This window comes from Rhagoletis pomonella, unplaced genomic scaffold, assembly GCF_013731165.1.
Source record: "Rhagoletis pomonella isolate Grant_MI unplaced genomic scaffold, Rhpom_1.0 Rhpom_scaffold_00002, whole genome shotgun sequence".
Classification (NCBI taxonomy): domain Eukaryota; kingdom Metazoa; phylum Arthropoda; class Insecta; order Diptera; family Tephritidae; genus Rhagoletis; species Rhagoletis pomonella.
In genome coordinates this window covers 50,062,917-50,085,306 of record NW_023458556.1, presented here as the reverse complement: position 1 = coordinate 50,085,306, position 22,390 = coordinate 50,062,917, and the positions used below count along the sequence as shown (strand labels likewise).

The following is a 22,390-nucleotide window of genomic DNA, read 5'->3' as shown; positions in this document are numbered from 1 at the left end:
AAATACTAATGCATGAAAATCCTAACCTCAAAAAAATCACCCGTTACTTAAGCTCGTTTGAGGCTTTGTGTTATCTGAGCTGACTTTAGCTGCTTGAATGCTTCGTTGCATGGCCAAGACAACAATCAACCAGCTAGCTGACAAAGCGCAAACAACACACCAAAATGTACTTGTCTGTAGCTACGTTTGTTTATAATAGTTATTTAGATTCTAATTTAAAATACATACATATGTATGTACATACATGCACATGAGCACCTTCTTCTTGTAGTTGTGCTTATGTCCACATTCCTACGGAAGTCCTGTCAAGGAATGCACGAGCTTAGTTTATTTATTGCACTAGCTCGCATTACAGCCAACTATAAACTTGTCAACGCTTGGTAAAAATTACATACATACGTACATATGTTGTATTTATTTCGAAATGTCTGAATAAATATGTATGTGGTTTTCTTTTTTCACTCACTTTGATCTATATGTGTTTGTATGTACAACTAACAGGGCAATTCTGGCAACTATCTTTTAACTCACCGCAGTGTTTCGAAAGGTAAAAGTGTTTCGTAAGACAATTGCCAATTCTGGCAACTATCTTGTAAGCTATTTACTAATTGAAAGACAGAATGAAAAAAATTAAATAAAAAAAGCAAAAATAGATTATAAAATCTCAAATATTATAAGAAATTAAAAAGAGACTTCTTTCGTAAAACAATATTAAATTAAATAAGAAAAATCATTTTTAAAACAATAAAATCAGAAAGTTAAAGGAAAAAAAAATAATAATAAAAAATAAAATAAGTTCTTAAAAATTATACAATGACATTAAAAAAGTATTTTTTAACAATAAAGTCTAAAAATATAAAGAAATATAAACTAAACCAGAAAAATTTAAATAAGAGAAAAAAATAAAATACTTTTCTAAAAATTTTATGAAAATTAACCAAAAATATTTTACTTTTTAAAACAATAAAATCTAAAATTCAAAGAAAATTAAATCAAGAAAAGAAACAAAAATTAAAAAAATAGTCTTATTCTCGTTGTTGGTGCTTCCGACGGGAGAAGAGTATGATGTATTGTGGAACGATTTTCTGTTATCCGTTGTCAAATTTGGCTTGGAGACAAACCGTTCGTGAACGAAAAATTACGTTGAAGATGGCAAAACGCCGAAACTGGTTTGTCTCCAAATCAAATTTGACATGGAAAAATGTTAAAGAAAACTAGATAAAAATAGGGGGAAAAAAAAAGATTAAAAGAATCCGCCATATCTTTCGAATCGCACGCCCACGCTTTGCACACTCGACTATTGGCAAAGGAGCATTTCAAAACCAGTGGTGAATGAGGTTGCGTTTTTTCTAAAACTTTTGTGCCAGAATGAGAAAAGCCTTGCGAACTATTTTTCTATCTATTTGTCATTTGTCTTACGTAAGACTTTTGAATATCTGAGCGAGAATTGCCCTGTAAATATCACATAACGTCACAAAGTATCTTGGTTGAATTCTGGAGTTTAAACTTTTGTGGAGGTCTCACGGTGAAGCGGTCTCCTCGAAAGCTGCTGAGCACTACTGCAGGCAAGTCTTGGGGCTGTCGTGCCTAAATCCCGAAATGGGATGGATCTTTGGATTTCGAGAACCATTTTAGTCAAGGGCGAGGCAATCTCTAACCAAACTTCTTCGTTCGGGCTCTGCATGCATTACGAGAGGGATGCACGCACAAGTCCGATGACAGCACTAGAAGTCATTTTTAATTAATTAAAATTTTCCAAAGAGGTTTTGAACAATGACGCTGGAGTAACAATCTTTGGCCATATATGAGTATGGGTCGAACGCTTTGAGGTTAAATCATGTCTAGTCCTGGAGTACATTGATAACCTTGAAGCCTTTGCTAAATTTAATGCTAGCGGATGGCTTAAGGCTGCTAACTCCAACTTCCTGGACTAGGAACTGTCCATTCAAGACGACTTATTATCCTTTTGCACCTGTAGTATTACTGTAGCTCCCTTGGAGGATGACGAGGTGTCCGTCCGTCCATGAACACGACAGCTGGAGTAAAAGCTGATGTATCTCAACGAAGCTAGACCACTATGAATTTTGTAGACTAAGTTAAATCGAAACATAGACTAAATTTTTAAATAAAATTAAAAGGACCAAGATAGTCAGCCTTTAATGAAACATAGCTACATATATATGTATATGGAGAAATTTGCATTTGTATATACATACATATGTATGTATAAATATATTTATTGAAATGCTGTTGAGATTTAATTAAACAAACGAAATATTTTGTCACTAGCGCATAGGTATTAAATTGCAAACAAATGCCTGCAAACATATATATGTACATATGTACATTTACTTCCAACAACGCATGCTCGTACATAAACACATATGGGTCATTCCAAGTAAAAGAGGAAAACGACATATGTTTTAAAATATCCTAGTTATCTCTATTTCAGCAGTAACCTACATTTCATTAATCTGTTGAAAAATAAAAAATAAAATAAAAGAAGCTCTAATTTTTGTCTATGGAAACTTCTACTTCATACATAATTACTTTACACCAGTCACAACTTTAAATGTTTTTTCATATTTCGAATATTAAGTGATTCGGCTAAAATTCATCTTTGAGTAAGCAAAGATAAAGTTTTTTTCAGTGTCCAGTCACATTCATTCAATTAATAGTTACAACTAAGAAATCGTTTGGTATTTTTTTACATACATTTTATACATAAGCTACTATGCTAAGAATATATCTCATTATTGTATATATTCCGACGACATATTTATAATTAACAATTGACTACATTCTGGAGTAAAATGTCCTACCACACCTGTCACATTGGAATGTCCCATATATGTACATATGTATCTCCCTGCATTCACACATCCACATACTACGTGCGGTTGGTGGACGAACGAAAAAGTCCTTTCTGTAATCAACATCTACTTTCAGGCATACATACTTCCTACATACATATGTACATATTTACATCTGTTTTAAATGCTGAATGTCGTTGAGTTGCTTGACTGTTTTGTTGATTTTGTTATGTCTCACACAAAATACCGTAGGAAGAAAACTGTCATTTATAAGCGTGCCAGTGCAACAGTATGCAGCAATGCTAGTAAACACATTTTCCTTATCAAGTCTTTTGTACGACATACTATATGCTCCTGCCTAGCTGCATGTCTCCACGACTATGTAAAAACGGGAAGGGTGTTGATTAGGATTGGCCGATTTTTGTATTCCAAATATCGAATAAGAAGCGTGTTAATATTTAACAGTAAATTTAGTCCTCTTGGCGGGTGGATCATATTTCCTCTGAAATTTTGAATTATTATTTCTGCGTACACCTTCGCAATCGTCAGAGCGTCAAAAATCCTTCTTTCATTTCTCAGTTCATCAGACAATATTGGAATAACACATCGACAAAGCATGCAGTTTTTCCTATCCCCCAAGAGGGAGGCCACTGTCTGCTAGCTTTGCGCGATGATGTGTTACAAGGTGTTGCAGTTTGCCAAGAGGACTTCGATGTTCTCCAACATAGTTTTATCTGGTAACACTATGGACCTTAATGGTTTCTGCAGTGGCTAGCCAGCCTACCTACCTGCCTATCAAGGGAACGATAGCGAAATCCCGATCTTTAAGAAGCTTTTACAAGGTCAGCTTCAAGTTGGTTGGTTTTTTTTTTACTATTTTTTTTTTGTTTGCATATCAGCTGTAGAGTGAAACTTCATTCGGATTTGAAGTTCGAAAACGTTTTATTTATATATTTGAACACGAAACTTAACTCCAGACCGGTATTGTAGAAATAGCACCACCATTTTCGACCCACCCTAATATAAAATCATACCTGTAACTGCTGCACAACCACCGCATTCACCAATTTGTTGTGCACTTTAAACTTTATAAATTAAACAAGCCCAAATTAACTACGCAATCGCTATCGCACCAAAAGTTCTTTGCCAGCAGTGCGAGGACATTTCTTACCGCAAAGCACATAGTAGTATATGCATGCATATATACACGCATACATGCTACCGAATGTGTACTTTCGCACAGTGTTACGAATACATATTGATACTCGTGCTTACTTACGTACAGTGGTGAGAAAGTATCAATCAATTTAAAACAGTTTTCCGATGAGCTAGAGACTGAAAACGTCAAACTTAGCTCAGAACCCGGTGACAAAGCAATATGAAAGAGGAATTAGTCCCCTAGGTGGCGCAGGTGTCGATATATTTGCGAACCCCGTGTTTATGGCCCGATATGGTTCATATATAGAATGTTTATTACTTACATGAAAGGGGATAGGTGCACAAAAAAAATTTACCAACAGGTGGCCCAGTAGCTCGTTTCTGTAACTCTTCTCTACTGATTATTTCTCTACTGGTAGAGAATATACGTCATTCTCCACTACTCACTAGCAGTAGAGAACAAGGCGGCGAATTCATATCTCAATTCGCCTTGGTAGAGAATTGTTACAGAAACGAGCTACAGAAGTAGAGATATTTGAAAAATTTGTATTTTTAGTCTGAGTTGTTTCATATTTAAAGCGTATATTTATTACCTAAATGGAAAGAAATACCTCCCCAATAAATTTTGCCCGCTAAGTGGCGTAAAAAAAAAATAAATAATAAATAATATCATCAAGTTGCTTATTGGTTACCTAGTCGGTCATAATCGCCAGCGCTCTCACATGCACCGGATTGATATTTCGGTCGGAGCGTATTATGTGTGATTTTCCAGCATAAGCCAGACTAAGGGTGCGTTCACACAGGATTGTACATACATCAAGCTTTTTCGGAATAGTTTTGGAGTTGAAAGGACAGCATTTTTTTATTTGTTATTTTTTGTTTGTGATTTTACAGCCTATTGACACTGATGCAAACAAAAAATTAAAATAATTAAATGAAAACGTATTTTTAGAGAACGCAATGGCAGCAAATTTAACAAATATTTTAGCCGGTTTCATTAAAGGTAACTTAGTGATATCTTTACGGCCGATTCCATACAAAAAGCTCCGCTCCGATTTGTTCAGAGTAAACCCCAACAGCTTTCCTTCGCTCAGCCTTAATTCGCTCGGCGCCGCTCGGCTTTCTGTATGAACGTATTCTAGGACAGCAGTTCAGTTACAGTCTATGCCCTTAAGGTCAGGAATTTGTCAACGAAGAAACTTTTAGCTTTTATTAGGGAGGCTGATAACATCTTGGGCCGTTAGGGCTAGGAACCATCATAGGGATATAAAAGATCTTCTAGGTCTCGGTGTTCCTTGTTTCTCCAATAGAATTTAGATTACATTACAAGATATTTAGAAAAACCGTATTTATGGAAAGATTGGTGGCATATTTATAACTTTTAAACGGAAAGAAATAGGTTAAGTTAGGTTAGGTTGAAGTGGCAGACGGTTCAAATTACCAACTCATTTAGACCTTTTGAAGGTCCATTGTGGTACCACTGCAGAACACGGGAATCTCGGTGACTATTCTTCAGAGAACCATTTTGAAGCTCTTATAAAGCGTAGGATTGGCCTCGTTCCTACGCATGATAATTCCGTAAGAGAGCTAAAGAAGACAATGATAATTCAATATATATCGATACCTTGATAAATTTCACTAAATTGACAAATTTCGATAATCCAATAAATTTGTATAGCTCGTTAACTAACCGTAAATCTCGACAACTAATTTCTATGTCTATAAATTTCGACAACTTATTGATCAATTTGAATAATTCGATACGTTGCGATAACTTAATAAACATTCGATAAATTCCGATATCTATAAACTTCGATGATTCGATAAATTTCGGTAACCTACAGTTTTACGCCAACTCCGAACGGCGATTGTATTTTTTACACTCAGTGCTTTTCCATTGGCAGGTGAGGGGCGACCGCTATTAGGAAAAAACTTTTGTTTTTTTTATTTTTTGATGTTGTGTTGAAGCGGGTTTGAACAAATGCCCTGCGGAAGTACTAACCACTACACCACAGCGCCCTCCAACATTCAAAGTATGTTAGTCTATATTTTTTTTTCAGTCAGAAAAAAAAATTATCAAAAATCAACGCGACTTTTTATCAATCTTAAACTGAATTGAATGGGCGATAAAACTGCAAGCGCAAAAAAAATTTATTAAGAAGTTGAAAATTTATTTTTATTAAATATTTTCTTTAAATATAAATTTATATGGTTTTTTGTTAGATAGTAAGCTACACTTTTATATAAAAAACACAATAATAAATATTAAATAAGCAAAGCAAAAATAGGCAAAATTTGCTAAAATGCCGCGTCCCTATTTATTCCCACCACTGTATATCTACATACATATTCATATTTAGTTGTATAAATTTGTACAAATTACTGCACTTCTTCCCAAGGACAGATCAACACATAAAGACCATTATTATTTTGTATCTTTGTTTGTATGCGAGCAAAGACAGCAGTAAAGGAGCAAATATTTCGCAAGGACTCTTTAGAAATACTATGCACAGTTATGTACAAACATAATGTATGTATATTTACTTTGATATTTATGATTTTCAATGAATTTTTGTATACATTTTGTTGCTGCAATTCCCATTTCATCTTATCTACTTAGTTAGCACATTTATGCGCTCATATTTTCATTTGCTTTCTGAGTAACCACAAAATTTTGCGCATTGCTGCAGTCGTGTATTAAGTTATTTTTTGTAGTGTCTATGCATGTACATATGTATTTTCATTGATATCACACTCAAATCCTTTAATTTTATAAAATGCAGATTAGAAATAATATTCTGTGAAGCTAACAAATTTTGCATTAAGATGAAAGGATGTCCATTTCAATGCAGTTGTTTTACTTTCAGACGTTATGGTTTGCCAGCACATTGTGATCAACTATGGAGTATATGTATGTATGTATTTGTAAGGCTTAACCTCGTATCTGCAATAGAGTCAGCCCGCAAATTGTAAGAAAAAATTTGTACCATAAGACTTCGTCAATCCAAAAGCTTACTAGGAGGGTACAACCTAAAAATATACAGGATATTCATAGGCCTCCCTATTTTTTGCATTTTGAGGGTCCACTGCAGGTGTAGAGGTCACTTGTGTATAATTACGGAATCTGATATAGTTACCTATGTTACCTGCCAAGAACAGTCCACTACACCTCCTTTTTGAGTGTGATTCCGTCGCACGTAGAACACATACACTCTACCCCCGGGATCTATGCTGAAATTTCTAGAGTCTCTAGAGCTAGTAGAGGTACTGTGATGAGTTGAGGGTATAATAGACCTACTGGATCGCAGTACTATATTCACCTATCTATCCATCTATCGACCAATCGTGATTGGCATAATTCTGGTCAATGTTTGGGAATACTTTGGTAATAAATTCCCCATTCGTCTCTGTGAAATGGCAGAAAATTTTCTGGGGCTGAAACTTTTCCATTGCCAATTGCTAACAATTGTTTATCATTGCCTGTCGAACGGCGACCGCTTTACATGAAAATTTTTAGTTGCATGGTGCTTAGGCCAGGTATCGAACCTACATATGTCCTACCGGGTGGAGGATCGCAATTCTAACCACTCTTCTACGACGGCAGCACAATTCATTTTTTCGTACTACATAAACTCCTATTTCGACTCAGCTACATACAGATGAGCGGAAATTTTGTCTCTAGAAATAATATGGTTGACAACACGCGTCGCACTATTGTTTTTGGAGTGGGTGAGCATTCCGCCAACCTTAGGCATGGCAAGATGATCTTGAAGAAATTCTAAATAACCTTAGATGGCACTAGAACCATTTCTTCAATTTTTTTTCTTATTCCAATTTGCATCTTCTTTGTTGTACATCAGTAGTTCTAAGCGCTGATCGTTTTTGTTGTTTGAGGCATATGATAAATACCACATTTAGAGTTACCGAGTCGCCAACTGGTACTAAGTTTGGAGAAAAAATACAGTTTATCCGGCTAAAAGTAACCTATTAAATGAAAGAACTCCCTGGTCAGAACATTACGGTTGAGCTTAAAGTTAAGTCAAGAGAAACATCAGTAAGTGTATGTACATATGTATAAACATATCTACATATTTCATGCTCGCACAATTCGCTACATCACCATCTTTTAACTTAAAGACTCCCCAGCGAGTGCAGTCAATTATTTACTCAAGTAGAGTTTGCTGTAAACAGTATCTTTAGAGACTGGACGATAATTTAACATTGGCGAGTAATTCCTGTCAATTGAAAGTTAATCATATTAAGAGAAAATTGTGCTCTCCATGTGGCAGCAAAACACCCAATGCGAACAACATGAAGTCTAATGGCTTATAGGGAATTTTATCAAATCACATTTAATTGATGAAGAACCAAAGATTTCAATCAAAGTAGTCACCTTTTAAAAGATCTCACCAATATAAACAGGGTTAGATTGCCGAAACAACAACCATTGGTCGCATAAAACCCGATTGTGGTACGTTATTCTGGCTGCCGTGGGAATGAATCCAATTGCCGGGAGAACCGTGTAACTCGGGCTCAATTTCGATCTGGGTAATGTAGTTTAAACTCCTACCTTCTAGAATAGACGCCGACGTACTTAACGTATGCCCGACATGTGAAGTTCTCGCCATGGCACCAATCACCTACTCACGAAAATTTACATGGTTTAATCGGTATATCGGACTATGTGATTCCTTAGACCAGTTAAAAAAAAAAGTGGAGCAGGAGCTTTATTTTGTCCTGAGCATGATCTTCATTAACCATATAAGCACTTGGATGGCTAGGACACAATGGGATTGAAGGAAATTGGCGGGCTGATCTGCTTATAACGGGTGATTTTTTAAGAGCTTGATACCTTTTTTTTTAAAAAAAACGCATAAAATTTGCAAAATCTCATCGGTTCTTTATTTGAAACGTTAGATTGGTCCATGACATTTACTTTTTGAAGATAATTTCATTTAAATGTTGACCGCGGCTGCGTCTTAGGTGGTCCATTCGGAAAGTCCAATTTTGGGCAACTTTTTCGAGCATTTCGGCCGGAATAGCCCGAATTTCTTCGGAAATGTTGTCTTCCAAAGCTGGAATAGTTGCTGGCTTATTTCTGTAGACTTTAGACTTGACGTAGCCCCACAAAAAATAGTCTAAAGGCGTCAAATCGCATGATTTTGCTTATTTACGAAGCCATTCAACCAGAAATGAGCCTCATCGCTGAACAAAATTTGTCGATAAAAAAGCGGATTTTCTGCCAACTTTTCACACATTCAACACATTTCGAACCGAACACTGATTTTGGTAATAAAATTCAATGATTTGCAAGCGTTGCTCGTTAGTAAGTCTATTCATGATGAAATGTCAAAGCATACTGAGCATCTTTCTCTTTGACACCATGTCTGAAATCCCACGTGATCTGTCAAATACTAATGCATGAAAATCCTAACCTCAAAAAAATCACCCGTTAAAAACTGGGTTAAACTTAAGGCTGGTCGGCACGCCATACCTCAACTACCTAAAGACAGAATTAGCTATAGAAGGCGCGAAATGCCTGTGGGTAGCGTTAACATCTCGGAGGACAGCCAATATCATAATTCGCTCCTAAAGTGCAACAATCACAAACAATATTCCAGCACTAAGGAACAACTAATGGGCCGTCAGGACATCGTTGCTAGTGTTACCTGGTCTTTGTAATTTTTTATTAATTTTTCTAGATCTCAGAATGATAACTCCGAATGGCTCCTGATATGATTGCATACTTGTAACTTAAAAAATTTCCTATAAGACAGCAATGTGAGATCTACTCACGTAAGTACGAGTAACTACATTTTCGCTGGCGAATATTACTCCTTTGGGGTCAGGCAGCCAACACTTCTGACACCGCGTGCGTACGTACATGCACACACTCATACTTACGTAAGCCATTAATGAGCACCATATCACTGCAACAACGTTCATACGTAAAATAGCAACAACGATGGAACAAAAACAACAGTAACTCCAACAACTACCAACAACAGCAAAGGCAGCTACAGATATGCAGTAACAGCAATAACTAGGAAAATATATTCAACAAGCAACAGAGCGAAATCAATGAATTACTGCCAACATGCCACCGCATTGCAACAACGATGAGCCATTAATTGCAACAATTCATTATGTTGAAAGCAACTGATGGACACAACAAACAATGACTGTGGTAACTTTACTACTCTAGCCTGCAGGGAGGAAGTTGCGTCAAAGCGGGGCGGGTGGGGAATATCAACCGTAGGAAGTGAAAATTTTTACACTCGCGACCATTTGCCTTATTAATTTACGCTTGTAGTTTTACATATGTGTGTAGGAGTGTGTATTAGGGTTTTTAGGCGATTTTCGGAAATTCGATTTTTCAAATACCGACTAAACCTAACTTTTACAATCGAATAAACCGGATGTTTACCTACTCTCCATACAAAAAAAAATAAAAAAATCGGTACCGTTTTCCATCGAAATTATAAAACTCGTTATATTTTAATGGCCTTATTCATAAAAAATAAAGTAGGTTTAAAGAGCTTTATAAAATGACGTTTTCATACATTTTTCAATTTATAAACCTTTTATAAGGCTACTTTATTTTTTATGAATAAGGCCATAAGACTTTCGCCCAAATATTTCGGAAAAATATTAAGTTTCATGTGAGCTGGACAAATTTTATTTGGATTTTTAAAATTATTTTTTTTTTAATTACCTCAGATCATAGAAGAGCTTAAGCTTAAAAGGTCTGCATACCAAATTTTTGTAATTTTATCAAAGGAATCAAAAAACCAAATTTTTGGAGATATTTTCAAAATAATATTTTTCCGAAATATTTTGGCATTAGTCTTAAATTTCCGGTCGAAAACCCGCTAATTTTGTTAGTGATACACCCTAATGTATATACCAGAATATAAAAATTCAAAATTTAGGTCAGATCCGACGGGTTTGGGCGGGTATGTCAAATTGGACTGAATAGTTTAACATGCTACAATATCTCGAATTGTGTTGTGTCAAAATATCACCAGCCTAACGAACTCTTCGATAGGTGGCGTTGGTCTCCGATTATGGAATTCAAGGGGTGAGAGTTGACGAATGTGTTGATTAATCGTGGGAGTATTTTTAGCAGTCAAATGATTTCTGTCTATCAGCTAGAGAAAATATATGTAAAATAAAACCGGTTTATGCGGTTGTTTTTTAATTTGAAGATAAAGAACCGGTTTATTCCAAATTGGTACTTTTCGAATAGCTTGGAAATCGGTTTTATAAAAATATCGATTAATCGAACACCCTACTGTGTATATATTTTAGTGCACACGTTCGAATGAGTATTAATTGTGAAGAATTCTGCAGCTTCCAGGCGACAACAACTATTTAAGTGCACTAAAAATGAAATGCCAGCAACGGAACTGTTCACTGCTAACGGTTTAAATTCGCTTGTTGTAGGCACTGTTGTTACTTTTGGAATGTGTACAGGTTAGCTGATGTGTTGACGGGTTTACCAATCAGCAATGGTGAACATTGAAAATCAATCGTCTGAGAGTTAATAATACATGGCTAAGCTGGCAGGTATGTAGAATCTTCGTTTGTCAGTTCAAAGGCATAATAAGCGCGAAAACATTAAATGCACTTCCGTTGGGCTTATTTCAAATTGAAATGTAACGAAACAATGCCATTAGCAATCCATTAAGTATGACAATTGGACAGGTAAGAAACTAATGCTGCTCGTATAAATCTCTGCGTAATACAGACCACGTTAAGGAATTAATTAAGTGCAGCAGTAAGTGGATAGTTAGTTTAAATTGGTTTCACAGAACTGGCCACACTGATAGACCTTTTTTATTCTTTAGAAGAAAGAATGCCCAAGATTGCCAGACGAGCTCCTAGTTTGAAGAGGTTCAATTTGGTGAGTCGCCGTGTCTTTTACTTCATTTGGTGTCAATCGACTCGTAGTAGTCATTCCAAATTCTGACGCAGCTGGTCATTTTATCCAGTCGTATTAGTTTCGCGGGGATACTAAATTCAGACATCGCGACATAAAGACAACTGTTCGTGGTGTAGAAAGCGGCTTTGAAATCCACAAGTAGATGATGTGTTTCGATCTTATTCTCGCGAGTATTTTCCAAGAGTTCGTTGATGGTAGGCTTCAGTCTTTCACACAATATGCTCGATCAGACCTTGTAACCTATGCTTAGAAAGCCGATCACACGGTAGTTGGCGCTTTTGGAGTGATCGGCTTTCTTGTGGATTGGACAGAGTCCCTTAAATTCCAGTCGTCGGGCATTTATTCATCTGATCATATAACGCATAACAATTGAAGCGTGCAGATTACCAGCTCCTCGCCGTCGTACTTGAATATCTCAGCAGGCAGGCCGTCGCTTCCCTGTTCAGTTGCCGTAGCGCGGCCAATCGCAGCGTTTTCCTGAAGGCGGCATCTTTTTCCTGCGCAGCTACATGATATTCCACATCGTACCAGTTGTTATTTCGGCTCTCTGAAATCCAACTACTTCTTCGGCGACTGTACTTAATGAGCGGTAAATGTGGTTTCACTGCTCGCATGTGTCAGTTAGCAGGTGTGAGAGTCGAGTGGAGAAAAAATGTGCCATCTCTTGAGTTTTCAGCTCCAACCTTGAGCTTTCCTTGCATGGTTTGGCGCACATTTTTTGCAGGTCCGAGTCTGAATTTGGCCCCGGATTTGTACATACATCTAAAATACTGGAGCGTATCTTCCGTCTAGCACAGCAAGTTCGATTTTGTTTCTGGTTTTTCTATATGGAGAAAGCCATGCAGCTTTGTGGATCTTTTTAAGGGTCCGACTTTTTTTTTTACACACCCTCAAATCTTAGTCCTTTATATGTTTGCTGTGATCGTGATCAAGATCGGTTTCATCCGAGGCATATTTTTGTTTTTCATTGGGAGGGGTTTAAACGTGACGGAACCCAAACACAACGCACAGAGACGCCTTCTCACTTTAGCCCCAAACGGGTAGTTCGGCGCTTTCCAGAAGATACGTAGATATAAATATCTGGACGTCGCAATGTGAGCTGCGATTGAACCGTACGCATAGTAATCACTTCCCAGGTGAATGTAAGTAAAAATCTTTCCCTAGTTCTGGCAAAGAATTTCATAAAGCGAGCGGTTCCAAACTTCACAGAAACGTCTTAAAAAAATAAAAATATTTTTCTTTTTCATATCCTCCTTTTCAGTCTATTATCGGAGAACTTTCATAATACTGCTTCTAGGTTATCTTTGGGTTATTTAAGGAGTCCTTTTCACAAAATCATAGGCGAATAGGGGAGTCCGCACGGAGTATTTTCGGATTATCTGGCGAAGCTTTCTGGGACTCCAAAATCACTCATTTAAAGAGTCCTAAGAGCACACTTTTTTCATATGTATTGAAATGACACTTTTCTCCTTCGGGTATGCTCCTTTGACTCTTTTCGGAGCCTCGCTACGAGCATCCGCCCACGGCACAGGAAGTTCTAATTGGGCACCCTCTCTCTCTCTGCTAGTTGGCTCGGTATCGATTCATTTAGGCCGTTACAAACAACCATTATGCAAATACTCTTGTTCACAAGTTCGCTCGCGTATAAAAATAGTTAGGGGACCCATAACATTTTAAACTCACAACCCTTTAAAGTCCCATTACGTTATGTCTTTTTTCTATCTATGTAGACCCCTACCTCTACCCCTGTTCCTTCTAATCACATTTATGTATGTTATTCTGTTTTCCTTTATCTTCATTTTTATCTTTACACTCTATCGATAACAAAATCGATAGTAACATCCAACAAAATATCGATAACAAAACCGATAAAAATATCGATAACAAAATCGATGGCAAATTCGATAAAAATTTCGGTAGCAAAATCGATTAAAAAAACGATAAAAATAACGATAAGAAAATCATTAAAAAATCTCGATGACAAAATTTATAAATAATCGATAACAAATTCTATAAATAATCGTTAACAAAATCGGTAACAAAATCGATCCGGTATCCGAAAATATCGATAGCAAAATAGATAAAAATATCGATAGCAAAATCGATAAAAATATCGATTTTTATATCGGTAAGTCGCGAGAGTCCCGAAAATCCCAAAATAGTTCCTAGATTGAGTCCCTGTGTCTCTATCTACATATATCCTTTTCTCTATAATCACTTTTATTTTAATCTTTCTTCCTCTATCTTCATCTTTACTTTTATCGGTATCCTCATCCTCATCTCTTTCTTTATATTTATCTTTGTTTTTACTTTTATGTTTATCATTTTCTTCGTCTACATATTCCCCTTCACCTTTGCCCTTATCTAAGTAAAGTGTTTAAATTTACCTTTACTTTTACCTTTGCCTTTATGCTTTTCTTTATCTATGTACGTGCTCATCTTTTCTTTCAGTCTTGTATTTTTCTATGTGTTATTCTTTAACCTTTTATAAGCAAGTTTTTGTTAAATTAATACCATATGCATACACTCAAGAAGCACTTGTTCCATCCCCAACCCTTTCCGTGTCTCCGTTTCCGTTGCATCATTTCCGTTGCACCATTTCCGTGTGCAATTTCCATTGAATTTTCCAATTTACTCCCAACCAATCGCCTCTAAAGATGTTTCACTTCAAAAATGTAATAATATAATCGGAACAAAATTTAAACAACCAAACTCTTATCTCGCAAAAAACGCTGTATTTTTATGTTGTATCAATTAAATGTCGAGAGCAATTAATTTTAACCAATTGAATTACATTCGCCTACTTTTGCATACAAAAGTTGTAAATAAATATATTTATAACAATTAAATGTTGAGGTTAATTTATTATATGCCAATGAATCCCAGAAAAAAAAAACATGCACGCGTGTAAATTCCACACTTCAAACCATTTCAATACTGTTTGATGAATAAACCGCAAATGGCACTTGACTTTCTAAGCCAACCAACCAACCAGCCAGCCAGCCGGCCGCACCCAGAGGTCAGCTGCAAAGAGGCAGCGACGGATCAAAGCCGAACAGTCGACGACTGGCGGCAACAAACAAACAAACCACAAAATTCGAGTGGCTTTTGTTGTAAAAACTTCAAATAGTAGACAATTAAATTTTAATTGCAATAGTAGTTCGATGGTTTGATGCTGTGCTGGTTGATTGGTTGTGTTGGTCGTAATGACTGTATTCGTTTTTTTTTTTTGCGTTTCAGAGGTGATTGCTTGGCTGTAACAACAATTACATACATACTACAAAACATAACAACAGCAGAAAAAAGCACAAATGAAATACAAATACTCGGTACGACCCACCAAAAATGGAAAATTCGATTATTGATGGCGTTGACTCGGGGATGAGTTTTGTGGCTGGCTGCTGATGCTAACAATGCTAGCAATGATTGCAAAAACTGCAACAATAACAAGGGCTACAAGAATAGGTTAAAGCATTTCACTGGCTTTGTATAAGAAGGAAAACGAAGCTCAAAGCCACAACTGTAAGAAGAAATACCGAGGGCGAAAAAATTCAATTTCTCAAGTGGCGCAACAAGTTTATTATTGTCGTTACCAGCTCTGTGGTGAGCACTTTATTGCTAGTGGAGAATAAGAAACAGGCGAAACAACGAAAATCAATTGAAGTACAAGAAGTTTGAAACGAGATTCAAAAATCAAGTTGTCAATCGAACTACTAAGAAGAATGTGCCAACAAGCTGTGGGGGCAACAGCAGCAAAATTGATTGCTTTAAGAAGCGTATTTGAAAAAGGGAGAAAAAGTCTACAAAAAAACCAGTTGTGTACATATTCTGATCACACTATCAACACTTTCAAACTTATATAGTCAATGTTTTACTTAGCGACACATCTCCAAAAAGGGAGGACTTAAGTCCGAAAAGATATTAAATATAAAACAAGTAAAGAGGTCAAAAAGTCCGTCCTAACCGTTCTTTTAAGATGCATGCGTTTTACCATTAGCGGCGAGCTTTAGTCTCTTGAAGCAAGTATAAATGTGTAAACTTTCAAAGCTAACCCAGGATTTGGTTGTGCGGTATCTTTGAGACTCGCCACGTATACCAAACTCCCAATGAAAGAGGAAATTGAGCCTCAAATTAGACCCTCTTCTCGCGAGTATGGCCACAGAAAATGTTTTGATTGTGATTGAAGAATATGCACTTTGAATGTTCGGAAGGTGTCTCTGAGAGACTGGTTGGTGTGTTCTAGAGAAGATTAAGGCTGACGAGGCCTGATAGGTAGTAGTCTACAACAGTAAGTTCGTGCTCACGACATACCGACGACGAATAATAAGGCGGAAAGTTGTGCGCACGAAGCCGTTCCAACGGCCGAAATAGCGCGGCTTTGAACCCCGTGCACTCGAAGCGTAAAGGCAAAACGGAACCTCAGCCGTTCCAACCGCTAAAACAGTGCGATTTTGAACCTCGGGCAACCAAATCGTAGGAGCTGATTGGAACCTTAACCGTTCCAACTGCCGAGACAATGGTGCTTTGAAAGTCGTGCAACCGAAGCGTAGACATGGATTGGAACCTAGGCTGTTCCAACCGCCAAAGCGGTCCCTAAAACTCGTCACCTTTGAATGAAATACCAGCGACCGGGCTGTTCGGAATCTTGTTCACTCCGACCGTCCCAAGAAAAACAGCTGTAAGTTGTGCGATAAGTCTAAAAAAAAACCATTCGTACACCGAAATTTGTGCACAATGGAGCAGATCAACGCCAGAGATACGATAGTCGCGCCCCATCGAATACCCTCGATATCAAGGTGGATAAGTAGTCAACATAGGTAGGTGGGTTTCAACCTGACCCAAACATTTACGAGGCATGGTTGTTTCAAATCATATTTATTTGAACCGATTTACGCTTGATGGCGATCACATGAATCACATGATCACTGAAGACGCTTAACACTGATTTTTTGTCTGCCCGCAGTTTTGCAATGGAAGGGATGATGCGAGCATGAAGGCGGGGTGGCCACTTGCGGTTAATAACCTTGTGGATGCTATGTTTTCGTTGGAAGAAAACTGGTCCGTTATTTGCAATTTGGCAAACACAATTTGAACTTCACTGCGTCTGGCGGAACAACTCCGCAGATTTTCGTAAAAGGCAATATGCCGCTTCCTTACCTTACGGCAGTTCCACGGTGGGAAGGCAAGTCCCACACTTTTTTTCATAATAAATACATATCTCTCTACATCTGCCTTATTCAAGTTACACTAGCCTTCGGTGCATCGGCTGTCTTTAAAATAGCAGCAACCTCTATCTAAAGCATGTACAGAAATATGGGGTAACCCGAATACCTTGGGTAAGCTGGATATGTAATCAGGAGTTTTGAGGTCGAATAGCATCTTCTCCTGCGAAGAATGATTAAGTATCTAAATGAGCGGTAATTGATAAGCATTTGGTTTCCATTCAAAATATCTTCAGTTTGAGTATGAATACATGCTCGAATACGAATACCATTGATGTGATCAACGTGATCTTTTTTCCGGACTACCATATTGAGCTGTCTGGTCGGTCCCATGGAGAGACTTCAATTCAAGTACATATATCCCGGACGATAGTGATTAGTATTCGCTGAAAAACTACGCGGTTAGGACATAATTCTATTCTATTGAAACTAAAGTATTCTCCTCTTAATTATCAAGCAAAATTAATATTTCACGTCACACACTTTGAACTCTAAAGGATTTAAACCTAATATTTGATGAATTTCTGCATCACTCATATTATAATGAAGCGACTTGCAATCGAAATTCATACCGAATCCAGTTATTCTGATATTCATTAAAATACTCACTCGCATGGATGGTAAACACACTCAAAGTAAATGAAAATAGCTACTAATTTTGAATGAAATTTTCTAATTTCAAAACCACATTCGCCCAAGCAGCGACTAGTAAGTACTTATTACAACTTCGAATAAGTGAAAAAGAAGCAAAATGTACGAAAAAATGCAAAAATGCGCACCACACCGAATAAAAGGCGAAAATGTGAAAATGTTCGACTAACTAACTGCGGATGAGTTCAAATGCACATACATACATTTGTATGTATGTACATAAGTAATGTAAGCACGAGCACATGCTACATGCATGCAATGTAGTGCGGTAGCGACCAAAAAAGGAAGACGGAAGCTGGTACATGCAACAAAATATTCCTGCTGCGGTGAGTGCCACACAAAGTGGACACCGAATGGGAGCAAAAAAAATATACGAAACATTGCGCGCTTGGTTGAATAGTTAGTGGGTTTTGGCTTGCTATCTGCTGGTTACACCGAACGAAACAAAAAAGTAACTACACAGACGGCAAGCAGAAATAAGTGCAGCTTGTAATGCGATTTTTTACTTTGCGCACCAGTTGGTCGCCGCTACAAAACGGAGTGCATTTTTTTTTAACATTTTGTAGTATTTTTTTCTTTCGCTTGATTTGTGTTTTTTTGTTTGTTTGTTTTCTTTTTTTTTTGCTGCTTTTAATTTTTCCTTACTGCTTTTCGAAATTTTTCTAGAGCTCTAAATTTTTTCGTTCATCCTTTTGCTCGCGTATAGAGAGAAGTAGCTTTGCGCTTATGCCGCGCGCATTTGTAATGCTACTCTAACCAGCGACCCAGCAACCGCAGCCATTACCATAAGCAGCGGCGCTGTTATCTCTCTATTGACGACGCCACCCGAATGTCCACCTCATGACCAGGCCAGCCAGCGCGCATTACACATGTGTGTGTGTGTGTGTGGTTATTGCAAATTAGTGTAATATCAAAATAGGTTTACCACTTCCTCGCGCACTAAACTCTCTGCTGAACTGTGTGTCGAACGAACTGTGATGCTGTGGTGAATTCACTCACTCGATTGGACTACAAAACACTGCAGTGGAGCGGCCACACCAATTTGAAACGTCCATCCATCCCCATTCATGCTGGGTACCCTTAGTGCTTGAAAGCTCTTTAACTGGTAAGCTGTTGCACCACTGCCATCAGATCCTTTTTCACTTGCAATCCATGTATGTACATACTTACATGCGTAGTCGTTGAAGTCAGCTACTCCACTTAGTTTTCATATACAAGTCCAAAAAGTCGTGTGTGTGTGTGTGTCTACGTGGACGCCTTGTAACTCTCTGCCTGACGCCCCATCTATTGTGTTATGTTGCTGCTATAGCTTCTGTCGGCGGTTAACTTTCTCATTTTATTGATGTTGCAAGTAACATGTGGTGCAGCAGCACCAGCTTAAATAGTACCAGTAGCAGTCGTAGCATGCATGACCGCAGCAAAGTTGGAAATGAACTGGCAACAGTCGGGATTGGTGGCAACAACAATTGTTGTTGAATTTGTGCAAAAACTAGAGTATAGGAAATTCCTTTGAATGTTAACACTCTCATGTACATACATACGTACAGACAAAGAGAAAAAAACACATGCTTAAATAATGTAATATGTGCACGAGTGTCTAAAATCATGTGTGCATATGTACAATATTTCCGGAGGTACTGCATAGTTATTTTCTTTTTAATAATCTCATTTAGACATTTACATTTAAAGCTATTTATGTATGTACTTATGTACATCGAAGTATGTTGTAGACATTCGCATAAACAGGGAAACAAATATCATTAAATAAATTATTATTATTATTATTATTGCAGTGGATAAAGCACTGCGTCCTTAAAATATATTGTGCCCCTTCATGTGTCCAGTATCGCAGAGAAAGTTTAGTATTTAGCCTCGGTCATAAAATGCTCACCCAAGTGTATTTTGCGTTTACATTTCAGTGCCGTACACCTTTCCAAAATATCCGTTCTGCAAAATTTGCCCCGCTCTTGCCAGTAAATTCCCAGTCAGTGGGTCAGGTGATAGTTCAGTCGGAATCCCTGCAATAATTCATAAGTTATTCTTGGATAAGTTCATACATACTTAGCTTGAAATGTGTTAGGTTCCTAAAAGTGCTTAGAAATGCTCTAGACCTGGTACTTTGTCCCAGTAGCGATTCCTTTGAGCCTCTTCCTCAAACCGAGCCAGGAAAGAGAATGCCCCTCTCCTATGCCACAGTGCTCTGGGGCCGATGAAAGGCGTTGACGCTACTTTCTGCGCAAGTTCATCGGCAGTCTCATTTCCTCCGTTACCCGAAATCCCTAGTACCCAAACTCGATTGGTCAACCAAAGAGTATTAGGATTTTCAAGACACTCCATCACCAGTTTGGATGTGAACTGTTCGGATCTAGGGCCCTAAATAGCCGCTAGGCGGTCAGTCAAGATTGACATATTCTGATTCCGGTTGATATTAAAGTCTGCGTATCTTTCTATAGCGCTTGTTTCATCTTGAAAGATGGCCATATATTTTCCCATAGGTTTCCATTTATCTCAATTTTGATCCGACTGTACCTCCCTCTATCGGTGCACCAGGTTATGATGTTTTGGTGTACCCAATATGTTTCCGATATACCCACCTAACTCTTCTTATTACTTAGATGGGGTTTAGCGTCTTTGTAAAGCTGAACTTCAGAACAGTGCATAATGTTTGTGCTATCCATCCTTATTATTTCCAGACTCTTAAGTTTATATTTCCTTGAGAATGGTATAAGTTATCAGGGTTTTTGTGGGATTTACATTCAGCTCCAATTTGGCACACCATTGGATTCTATCACAAAGGATGTTTTCGAAATGTCCCCTGCATATTACGTCGATGTCACCAGCGTATCCCTAGTAAATAAACCCAGTAGTCGTTGGCTATTGATATAAAATATTCGGCTATGCATATTCGCAAATACTTCAACAATAAGTTTTTGATGCGAAGTATTATCTTTTCCTAAGAATAAAAGCGATTAAATAGATGGAAGCATAATATTCTGGAAGAAAACGTCGTAAGTACAGAAAAGTTCTCACTCCGGGCTTCCAGTAAGGACTCGACTCTAACTGCGCATTGGGATTGAGTGTTAAGCACAGCACACCCATTTACCACGAAGGCTACGTTCAATATTTCAGGGAGCACTAAGAAGTGAGAAAACGATAAACCTAGTCGTTTGTGTTGACGTTGAAGTAAAAATACAATCGGGGTATCTTCATTCTTGCCAATATTACCAAGAGCATACTGGTAGGCACTGTACAAACCAAATATGAGGAAGGTAGCCATAAATACAAGGAAGTGGAGATGGAGTGTCGCAGGTACCGGACTTCGAGTCCAACTCTGTCAAGAGAGGCAGTCTAACGAAATACATCGAAGGACGTATCTATTATAGGGCCATCTGAGAAAAGAGTCGCTGGAAAATAACTCTCCGCAAAGGTCTCTGAATGGATGAACCTATTGATGAGTCTGCTATCGACTTCCTGGGCAGGTGCATAGCCGTACTCAGCAACTTCTGAATTAGTTGAAAATCAAACAGAAAACAATGCTCACTCTGAAAATGTGTGATAATATGCCAACACTGTCCAGTAAACTTCTGTTTTTCAATTACCCACAGCTATAACTATAAGCCAGTTCGTTTTGATAAATCACTTGTTTTTTTTTTTATTTGCAATTTAATTCAATTGAATTAATACGCGTGCAAGTGTAGAGATATTTATGCATATGAAAAGCGCCAACCACATTATGTTGCAACAAGAATAAAACTTTTCATGTAATTGAAACCACAAACTGGCATCTGAGTGAAATGAATAGTTTGGCGACTGACGTTTAACGAAAAATATATGGCAACGCCACAACACGTCTCATTTTATTGCCAAAGTTCAGAACAGTTCGATGCGCTCCAACAGCAACTGCAACAATGCCATAAGCTTTTTCACATATGTATGTAAATATGCACATAAATTTGTATTTTGGTTGCATTTTGTTAAAGCCATCGAGTGGCCAAAAATGTGGCGAGCACCCCCCTTATCGAACGCGCTATTTATAACTTCGTCCATTCAATTTTAAATAAGTATTTTAAATATTCTAGTCGGCTTTACAGCAGCTTTTATTAGAACGAAGAGACGACGTTACTCTTTTTTTGAGCTTGGAACTATCTGTCGACCCCCGTTCCTCTCTGGGTTGTCTAAATAGAGTATAAGAATCACTCCTATTCGATTATCCGGTAGAGTTTCAAGTACTTTTGCGTGTCCGAATCTGAGGTCTCTACACTGCTGAATCGTATTTAACCTGACCGCACTGCAGTCGACCCGAAATTGTACGTAGAGTTCCACAGGTGGAAGATTTAACAATATTTCCAGAGATTTCTTGGGTGAGTGGGCAGTGCGATCGTAACGTGCATGGCAGCCGTCCTCTGCAATCGTTCCACCTTGACTCTGGACAAAGTATTGTTTACCGCAGGCCACCATACGTTGACCCTTACAAAAGGATGGGTCATATAACAGCTGTGTATATCCAGTTTACTATATTTGGTTTTGTTCCAAACCGTTTGCCCATAGCCGTCTTATACTACGTTTATACGGACAGAATAATCGACTTAATTGAAAGCGCA

At 37.7% G+C, this 22,390-nt stretch overlaps 1 protein-coding gene across 1 annotated transcript in view; it reads left to right on the top strand.

Moving 5' to 3' along the window:
- LOC118733781 (splicing factor U2AF 50 kDa subunit) overlaps window positions 1-22,390 on the top strand; it is a 106,114-nt gene that overhangs the window by 78,325 nt on the left and 5,399 nt on the right. The gene's annotated exons all lie outside the window — the stretch shown is intronic.